Below are 11,202 nucleotides of genomic sequence, written 5' to 3' on the forward strand. Positions count from 1 at the left end.
ATCACAGGAATAAATTACATTTTAAGCATTTATTCAAATAGAAAATTATTATTATTATTTTAAATAGTAAAAAAAAATCTGAATTGTACTGTTTTTGCTGTACTTTGGATCAAATAAATGCAGGTTTGGTGAGCAGAAGAGACTTCTTAAAACACAAAAAAAAAAAATCTCACTGTTCAAAAACCTTTGACTGGTAGTGTAAATATATTATATTATATTATATTATATTATATTATATTATATTATATTATATTATATTATATTATATTATATTATATTATATTATATTATATATATTGTTTATGTCAAATGTACATTCAACCAGATATTTGCCACACATTCACCTAAAAACAACTCATCTGCTGTTATTTATGAATTCACAAAATATAAATCCTTTTGCATGTTGTTAAGCAGCTTACAGTATTTTTTAAAACTTCAAAATTTTATAATATATATTTTTTTTTATAATATTTTATAATATAATATAATAATATAATAAAATATAATATAATACTTGTTATTAAAAACAAAAAACAAATATATATGATTGTTACAAGTAATTACATTCAAATGGGATTATGTTTAAGTGTTAGTTAAATGGGTAAAAGAAACAAATAGAACTAAATGTAAAGTTTTAGACTTGTTTACAACTCCACACACACTAACCGTATGGAGCTGTATACAGTAAGCACATTGTGTTATATAAGGTCAGAGTGTCTGTCAAGAACAACATTTATGATCTTTATCTGAAATCCATCTCTCTTTGCATGACATCCCTTTCAGCATGTTCACTCTGGAGGGGACAGAACTGCCTTTCAGAAAGCTGGGAAATGTCAAATGGCCTGTTTGTGCATGAGTGCGTGTGTGTTTAAAGGAAAGTTAAAGGGACAGTTCACCCAAAAATGAAAATTCTGTCATTAATTACTCACCCTCATGTCATTCCAAACCCACAAGACCTACGTTTAAGATATTTTTTAATGAAATCTGAGAGCTTTCTGACCCTGCATAGACAGCAACACAACTACTATGTTCAAGGCAGAGAAAGGTAGTAAGGACATTGCTAAAATAGTCCATGCTACGAGAATACTTTTTGTGCGCAAAGAAAACAAAAGTAACAACATTATTCAACAATTTCTTCTCTTCCGTTTCTATGTGGTAATTGTGTTGCTGTCTATGAAAGGTCAGAAAGTTCTCGGATTTCATCAAAAATGTCTTAATTTGTGTTCCGAAGATGAAAGAAGGGTGAACTATCCCTTTAACTGCTGCTTTTGTAAGTAGAGCAGTGGACACACCAAAATCCTAACCTTATTTCAAAACAGAACATAATCTGTGTTCGAGACTCTTGAACCAACGGCAATAAAAACAATGTTTTCAGCTCAAGTCAAAATGTCAGCTCTAAATCCACGAGAGGAAAGTGTGTGGTAAAGAGAGAGAGAACAAAGAAGGCAAGAATAATCGAAGGAGCATGCAAAACTGGGACGAGAGTTGGTCAGAGAAGAAAAGTAAGGAAACTGGAAGCAGAAGAGAGGAGAATGACTTATGGGCGGCCCGAGCTGGAGGAATGGGGTGTGACAGAGAGAGGCATGAGGGATTTGGTAAAGCACTTGATGTCTTGTTAGCCTCAACCTTCCTCACACTGTGATTGGCTAAAAATATCACATAGCTCATGTCGAACAAGGTGCATTCTGGTTTGTGCCACTGGAGCATTCATCATCACATGGCCCCTAAAGTGCCAAACGCAACCTTTCTCTATTTCACTCTCTCCATCTCTGTCTCTCTTGCTCCCCCAAATCCAACGCAGAGCCAAATGCCTCCTCTTCTCCTTCTGTTTAAATCTAGCACAAACCCCATTGCTAATTACCTGTGCTGTTCTAAGCTCTAATGATCTTTTAATAAAGCCCCATTCCTTCAGTTCTCCTCTTTTTCTTTTAGCATAACCAAGTACCACACCCTTCCCTCCTACATAATTCATCAGCTCTAAATCTGCTTATATAAAACATCCTTGATCCTTTATATCTACATATGACCTCTACAGCAGACAGTGTTGTCTTACATATAGACCTTATTTCCTTCCCCTCTCCTCCTCTACTCCTCCATTTCCTCTTTCCACATTTTGTCTTTCCTTCCCTCTAGATTGCATTTAATCTACTCTGTTTTATTATGTTGCTTCCATCTGGTCCTTTTTACTTTCTATTTCCTTTTCATATCCTCCCTCCAGCATCAATGCTACTTTGCTTCTGTCTTTTCTATAAACGCTCTGATTGGTGGAAGGGGAAAATGGTCTCATTTTTTTCCACAGATAAGTAAACCCTCACAGGCACTTTGAGGCTCTTCTTCAGCCCCTCTATAGTGGACGACAAGACTAATGTGTTTACTCTCGGAGCAAATATACTGAGTTTTAAAAGTCTGAGACTAGATTCAAAATCTACAAATCAAAATCTAATTTGTGACCCTGGAACACAAAACCATACGAAAGCTGAATAAATAAGCTTCTCACTGATGCAAGGTTTGTTAGAATAGGACAATATTTGGCAGAGATACAACTATTTGAAAATCTGGAATCTGAGGGTGCAAAAAATCTAAATATTGAGAAAATTACCTTCAAAGTTTCCAAATTAAGTTCTTTGCGATGCATATTACTAGTCACAAATCAAGTTTTGATATATTTATAGTATGAAAATTTACAAAATATCTTCATGGAACACGATCTTTACTTAATATCCTAATGATTTTTGGCATAAAAGAAAAATCTATAATTTTGACCCATACAGTGTATTGTTGGCCATTGCTACAAATATACCCGCGCTACTTACTGTATGACTGGTTTTGTGGTGCAGAGTCACATTTAAAATTGCTAATTTCAAAAATGCTCTGAAATAATCATGCATAGGCATGATTTTCGCATTGGTCTGAAAGAAAACAGCAGACAAACTGATTGAAAATGCTAATTCATTCTCTGCCAGCAGGTGGTGCTTTTGTAGCGACAGAAATAGTGGTTAATAGCTGTAATCAAAACAGCTGCGCTCACAAACGCTATTTTATCAAATGCTACGTTATCCACCTTATTCTTCAACGCAGAAGTAAGCCGCAAGATTTCCGGTTCATTAACCGTTAACACATGCAGATATAAAAAACAGTTTGCACTACAAACCAGTGTGTTGACAATTAAGATGATACATTAAAATTATATGGTAACACACACTAATTTGCAATATCAAGCAGCAAAACTAGTCTTTTTGTACAGCTAAAAATAGCTGGGCGCAGATGAGACCAGAAGCCAGACCCAAAAAATTTACAAATGGCTGTGCCCATGCTTACGGGAAGAAAAAGGTGGATATTAGGGATGCTCATATTGACCGTTTAACCGTTAACCGACAGTAAGAATTTTAACCGATTATTACTATCAGTTAAACGGTTTAAAAGGGTTTTTTTTTCATTGTTTTTTTTTTTTTTTTTTTTTTTTTTTTACGTTTGCTGCATGGTGAAAGAAATAATGCTATTTGTAAGTTATCTGTTTACTCAAGAGTGCGTGTCGACACGTGCAGTGTGGCTGTACAGACATATTTTGCTTCACCTTTACTTAGTAAACAGATGTAATATATGCAACTCAATGGCAAGTGGCGTTATTGGGTTATCAGAGAGTGAATCCGTGAGTGAATGTATTCAAATTCTGAATGAATTATAGTCTAGAAAGTGCGCAATATGCGCTCCCATTACAGTCACTGGAAAGCTATCACTCATCCTAGAGTAGTTCATCGCAATCTCATAAAGTTATTAAAAAGTAATAAAATAACCTTTACACTGCACAATTAATCTCTTATTTATATAATGCCAACACTTTCTTTGTTTTAATAAGAGAGTTCGCGAAAGTGTAGAAGTCAGCAAAACTGAAACCGGCACTTTGGTTGGTGAGTGGATTGTAACATAGCCTCCTGTGATTGGCCACAGTGATTGGCTATTGCTGAACGCTGTAAAACACGCGCTTCTCCACACGCATATGACAGTGGATGGAAGTCCCGAACCGCAAATTGAAAGGGTTTTTGTGATGGTGTTTTTTTCGCGGATCTAAGAGTTAACAGGCGGTCCTGCCTATCCGTACAGCATGTGGACATGTTAAAAACTAGGCACACTGAGGTATTGGCTGGCCTGCTATATATTTTTATGTCCGACGAGAAGAATAAGACCGGTACAGTTCTTCAAAGCGCATAAAAGGATTCAGTGTGTTTTAGTTTTGTCATCTTTATTAGGTAGTTATTTAATTTATACATATTTAGTGTAGGCCTATTTATATTATTCTTTTTTTTTCATTCAGATTTTCTCTGTTCTCAGAACCGCTGCTGATGCGTGATAATTTAAGTATACGTCAATACAGTTTTTGTTGTTGCTCTGTATGCTGCTGTTTGCACGTTAAAATAAAACATTTGCTTGTATTTTTAATGTATCATCACAGATACTCGTGCATTCTATTTTTATTTTAAACTAATTTATTATTCTAATTTTATCAGTTAACGGTTAATGTTCGGATAACGAGCAGCGGTTGTCGGTCAGGAAAATTAACCGAAATGAGCATCCCTAGTGGATATGAAAGATAAAATGAAGCTTTTTTGAAACTTTAAGCTTTTCTGAAGACAGTCGGTTCCCTTCAAAGGTACATTCAAATAAAAACAACCCACGCCGCATTTTGATTTTAAAATGTGCAGTGCTCATGTTTATTCAATGAAGTCAAAGCCTTTTGGAAAATGTATTTGTGGCGGTCAGTTTTAATATTGTGTTGGGCCGCAACAAATAAATCAATGTATGGGTAACAAAACAAAACAAAACAAAATAAAACTGAAAGGCTCTCAGTGGAGAAAAACTATTTTTGCTGCCAAAGTGCAGCATGCACACAATTTCGCTTCTAGGATCAAAGCAAAATCCCTTCACGAAATCCTTTCAAATCTGGAATTCAAAATGCAATTTAAACTTGGAAATGAGCAAAGTTTTATTTATGAAGTGAAATGAAATGTTTCAGATTCCGCAGTATTTCTAGGTCACAAAGTAAATGAGCTAGTGACACTGATCTTGTGTCTATTTGTACAGACGGTCAGATGTTCTTGATGCTCATTGGATCATCTCTAATCATGCTGGAGAACATGATCATCAGGTCGAACACAAACTTATGGAGTTCATTCATCTCAACTGCTGTCATTAAAACAGAAAAAAATACTAAAGACATTTTTAACTGAACTTTTTACTTAGTATGCCGTAATAAAAAATGCAGTATTAAATTATAAATGAATACAAAACAGAACAATTTTCTTTTTTACCGGAATAACCGCAAGTGATTTAAACAAATAAGCCAGAAAAAGGGCAAACAGCCAAACAACCATAGTACTGGCAAAGACCCCTGGCAAAGACACTCCTCACTCCTAAAAATTAGCAACAGAAGGAAAGAGCTGAGATATCAAGGTAAAGATGAATAAGAAGAGAACAATTTGCATCCAACCTGGCTCTTCTTGTTCCTCATTGCTCATCACTTTTCCTATCTCTTCTGTCCAGCTTTATCCCACCATTATTCCAATCCATTCCTAAAACAGTCAACCATATGACTGAAAATGTCTAAGCATTGACAGAGAAAGAGAGATAGACAAAGAGAGATAGCGAGAGAGGAAGGGAGGGAGGAAGCATTGGCTCCAGTGGGTTGGGTTGGTTACAAAAATCTCTCTCTCTCTCTCTCTCTCTCTCTCTCTCAGTTTCACTCATATCTCTCTCATTATCCACAGCTCACTGCATGAAGTACAGAAAAGAGAAAGAAAGAAGCTTTTGCCCTGCTAAAATTCCAGCGTATGTGTTTCCGAGCGTGTATGAGTGAGAAAGATTTAATGTGGGTGCGTCCGTGTCTGTGCATGTGAGAAATTGAGCAGACGGTGGTGTTGTTCAGTCAGTGGGTGATGGATAAGGTGGGATGTGTCACTGAGGCATCAGTAATATCTAACCTGGCTACCTGACAGTCCTACTGAGAAAACACACACACATACACATTCCACTTTCCACTTTCCATTGATGTCTACTGCGCCCACAGAGTAGGCAAAACCTGACACACCACCACACACAACAGCCAAGCCACACTGACATATTGCATTATTAGATTGAAACTTTCAGAAAAACACTGCAAAAATTGTACTTATAGAGGTACAACAGCTTGTCAGTGGATGTAGAGGGACAACTTTGCACCTTATCTACCCCTAAAAGATGCATATTAGTACCTTAAAGGAACAGTTCACCCAAAAATTTAAATTCTGTCATTAATTGCTCACCCTTATGCCGTTCCAAACCCATAAGAGCTTTGATCATCTTCAGAACACAAATGAAGATATTTTTGATGAAATCCGAGAGCTTTCTGACCCTGCATAGACAGCAATGCAACTGACAAGTTCAAGGCCCAGAAAGGTAAGGACATCAATAAAATAGTCCACGTGATATCAGTGGCTCAACCATAATGCTATAAAGCTATGAGAATACTTTTTGTGTGCAAAGAAAAAGTCTCAAAGAGAGATTCTTTTTAAAAGTTAAGACTCAAGTCACGCCTACCTAAAACACCTCCCAAACACGTTCCCACAAATCTACGTCACTGCATGGGAAGATCTGCATAACCTCACCCAAAAGTATACACAAAGAAAGAAGGCATAACTTTTATTCTCACTGTAGTATTGTTGCAGCCATCACCATGTCATGGAGATGCTGTGTTTCGTTGCGACAGCAAAACTACTTGCTAAGAGGACACAACTAGAAATCAGTGGTTACACACTGTTCCAGAACAGTACAACCCAAATATTCAAATGTGTGCAGTGAAAAGGACTGTTTTCTGAACCTGGGAATTTGCTGTTCTTTTTTTAACTTTGTAAGGACAGTCTGATTCTTCTGTCTCACAGTCTGTAAGTATGTTACAGATTTAAATGCGAATTTTCAGAAGTGTAGAGTAGCACTTGTTTGTCGTTTCTACAATCACAAATGCAGACATGGTTTTATGTTTACATAGTATTGTCCCCACGGTGTGATGCAACACATAAAAAGACAATATAAGTCGTTATAATCAGTAATTATGGATGCAAAAAATTATAATTATAATGGGTTTATCATCAAATCGGGCAGGACACAGCATTAAAATATGGTAAGGGCCATAACATTTCCATCACACGCTTGAGGTATTCGGCCAATAACAACGCACTGGATAGCTGGCCAATCAGATCACACTGCGCTTTTCAGAACGATGAGCTTCGTAAAAATCGACACGTTTCAGAAAGGCGGGGCAGAGATGAGCAACAATAATTTATGGTATATGGAAAATAATGTGTTTTTTTTAACCTTAAACCACATAAACACATTGCATTACACCAAACACACAAAATAATTTCTTTTTTAGCAATGTCATATGACCTATGCAGGGTAAGAAAGCTCTCGCATTTCATCAAAAATATCTTATCTGTGTTCCAAAGAGGAACAGAGGTCTTACAGGTTTGGAATCACATGAAAAAAGTAAAGTAGCATTTGTAACAGGGATTTTTGATTTTAACAAAAACTAAATCAAAAACTACATAAATAAATAAATAAATAAATAAGGTAGAAAGGAGTAAATAAGGTACAAAAACAATGAGCATGTTTACATGCAATATGCTGATTACTACTAAAATCATTATATTCAAATAACTTGTTTGACCAGTTTACACGCAAATCAATAACCAAGCAAATAATGAAATCACATTCTACTCGGAGGATTTCATTTGTTACGGGTGTTTTCAGTAAAAAGAAAAAAAAAAAAAAGAGTACAAAAGCTGTCACTAGGGTGGTACCTTTTCAAAAGGTACACTTTGTACCTAAAGGGTACACATTGGCACCCAAAGCACACATAATAGTACCTAAAAGGTACAAAAATGTACTTTTAGAAAAGGCATCACCCTTGTGACAGCTTTTGTGCCTTTTTTCTGAGAGTGTATGTTGAACAAAGCATTAAAAACTCTAGAGTATTCCAAAATGTCAGCTGGAAACTTACACAGACTTATTCTCCTCTCATATTTTAAGTTTTTACGACTACCTCTTGTCCAACTGCTGCAGAAGAGAACATTTTTAATAACATATTGGGTCAAGAAAGTCAGAGTTTGCGAAACACTCGCTGTGGCCAGATCTGCCATAGGGACATTTTCTTGTCACATATCACATTTGTGCTCTTCAGAAACCAACAGAATGCAGTTTAAGGTGTTTACATGCCGTGCGAAATTGGGGTAATAGGCAAAAATCTAGCTGTGTTGATTGGTTTATGCGTAAGCCTTTAATGACATTTCAGTGATAAAAGAAAACAGTTTAACAGGATTACATGACCGCATATGATGTCAGCTTATTAATCAGTTTAAGACTCAATGACAGAAAGTTATTTCTTCTGCATAACAAAAAAGAAGATATTTTGAAGAATTGCACAAAAACCACTGAACCATTCTCAAAAAGTCTTTTATGTTCAACAGAAGAAAGTCACACACTCTTTAAAATAAGGGATCCAAAAGGGTGTTTTTGCAGTGATGCCATAGAAGAACCATTTTTGGTTCCTCAAAGAACCTTTCAGTGAACAGTTCTTAAAAGAACCATTATGAAGAACATTTTAAAAATCTAAAGAACCTTTTTTGACTATAAAGAACCTTTTTTGCATTTGAAAGGTTCTATAGATGTTCAAGGTTCTTCATGAAACCACCAATGCCAATAAAGTGTCAAGTGTAGGCAAAAAAGGAAGAGAACTTTCATTTTTGGGTGAACTATCCCTCTAAAGTGCATATCTAATGATTGTGGTCATGGTCCTATTTAAATCTTCACAATGGACTGTCAGTCTTTGTGAAACTCAGAACACACATTTAAGAGTTTTATTCCCTTTAGGGAAACATTTCCAAGAATCCGACAATTCCCTTGATACCTACAGCACTGAGCCGCTATTAACAGAAGACAAGTACAGGCCTATACACTCTGATCTTCCAGCACAACATAACAAAAGCTGATCAAAGAACGATTGTTTCTCTCAATTTCACTTTTCTCCAGGCTGCAGCTCCACTGAGGAGCTGACGTCCATAATTAACGAGCTGCAGACAGTGTTGCCCTGATTTACCTGTCTGCTTACTAACTGTTCCATCACCAAAACAATCCTTTTCTGATCTTCTTTTAAAGACGCAAACCTTCTGTTAGGTCTGCACGCAGGGCATCTTTATTGATGAACGTCTAGAGCGTAGGAGGCTGCAGCAGCATTTGGATGTCACCAACAGTGGCAGATTTTTTTCCTCCTCTGCTTAAAGCAATCATTTCTCTTTCCATCACCCACTGAACTCACTTTATTCTGCTGGAAACATTGCTCAGCATGGAAGTAAGCAAACATACTTATACACGCATACGCTAAATCCAAAAAGAAATAAAAATGTGAAAGTCTAAGAACTGCTTTAGCTAAATGGCCAGTGACTTATACTTTCTGCAAATCTTCCGAATCATGACTATGAAACCCATACATATTCCCCTTTTTTTCTACACTTGACTGCTCACTAATTTGAATTATTAATGAAAGGTTTGTAATTAGAAAAACACTGAATAAAAATCAGGTTGTTAATGATCCCTCTTTGCAGCTTAAGAGGTTTCAGTAAATTGGCTAATGATTTTTTTTTTTTTGTTTAATCTACTCTTGGCCTGGCATAAAAATGAGTCTGGCATGTATTAAGGGAAACTTATAGGTGGCTAAATTACATTTTGGGGTCAAGAATGGCTGGTTTAAGCCTGAGTGCACAGACACCTCCTGTCCTGAGGTTCAGACCCCCAGCTCCCCGGTGCTGTGTTTTAATTGGCTGAAGTCAGGACCTCCACACCAAGAAACCATGTTTTAATTGCCCATCAGGTAATTAGTTAGGATTCAGGAACTTTTCAGACAGCTTACTACTATTACACAGTCCAACATCTGCTCAATGTGAGTGTACATAAATGCTCTTTTCCCTAATAATATATTAATAATAATAATACATAAACTTTTGAGACAAAGTTAACTTCCGTCTGGAATAATTGTGGCCCTGGACCACAAAAACAGTCTTAAGTAGCATGGGTATGTTTGTAGCAATAACCAAAAATACATTGTATAGGTCAAAATTATATATTTTTTTAATGCCAAAAATCATTAGGATAGTAACTAAAGATCATGTTCCATGGAGATATTTAGTAAATTTCCTACAGTAAATATACCAAAACTTTAAAAAATTTTGATTAGTAATATGCATTGCTAAGAACTTCATTTGGACAACTTTGAAGGCGATTTTCTTAATATTTAGATTTTTTTTGCACCCTCAGATTCCAGATTTTCAAATAACTGTATCTCGGCCATTTTTAAAAAAAAAAGTAACCCTGTTTTTGTGGTCCAGGGTCACAATTATGATTTTTAAATTATTTTTTTAAAAGAAGTTTCTTATGCTGGTAAGTATATTCAAATGGAAAACATTTGTATTAAATTACAATAGTATTTCACAATATTTAGGGCACTATGAAATCAGTTTTATTTTTTTTTCCCAAATTCCATTTTACTTTTCCCAAATTTATTTTTCTAATGCTGTCATTTTTCTGGATTCACCTTTTTTGTTTTCATTTTTCTAGACTGTTAACGGTTAAATTAAATTGTATTAGTCAAAAAGCATATCTAATTAATTGAAATTATGAAATTTACACAATTCAACAGCAATTTATTAAAAGTTTAACAAAAATAAAATTTTTGAGAATTGAGTTTTCCATTAATTTTCTAAATTACACATTTTTTCCCCCTGAATATTTAATGGTTTCATTAAATTTTAAGAAACAAAGGCATCCCTAAATTATTTTTTTCATAAAAAAATAATTTATTATTATTAATTTCAGAAATACTGTGTTATGTATTTGTGTATTCCTTTTTCTAATTTTCAAAATTTTCTGGATTCCCTATTTTCTGTTTTCATTTTTTTAAGACTCTTTTATAATGGACAAATAAAATGTTTCTTAGTCAAAAACATGTATAATGAATTGAAATTATGAAACTATTAACAGCAATTTATTAAAAGTTTAACTAAAACAACATTTTAAGGCCCTATGAAATAAGTTTTACTTTTTCCTCAAATGTAATTTTATTTGTATAAAATTTTGATTTTTTCATAATTTTTCTGAATTACATTCATTTTTTCCTGAATT

Source organism: Garra rufa, chromosome 1 (assembly GCF_049309525.1).
Source record: "Garra rufa chromosome 1, GarRuf1.0, whole genome shotgun sequence".
Lineage (NCBI taxonomy): Eukaryota > Metazoa > Chordata > Actinopteri > Cypriniformes > Cyprinidae > Garra > Garra rufa.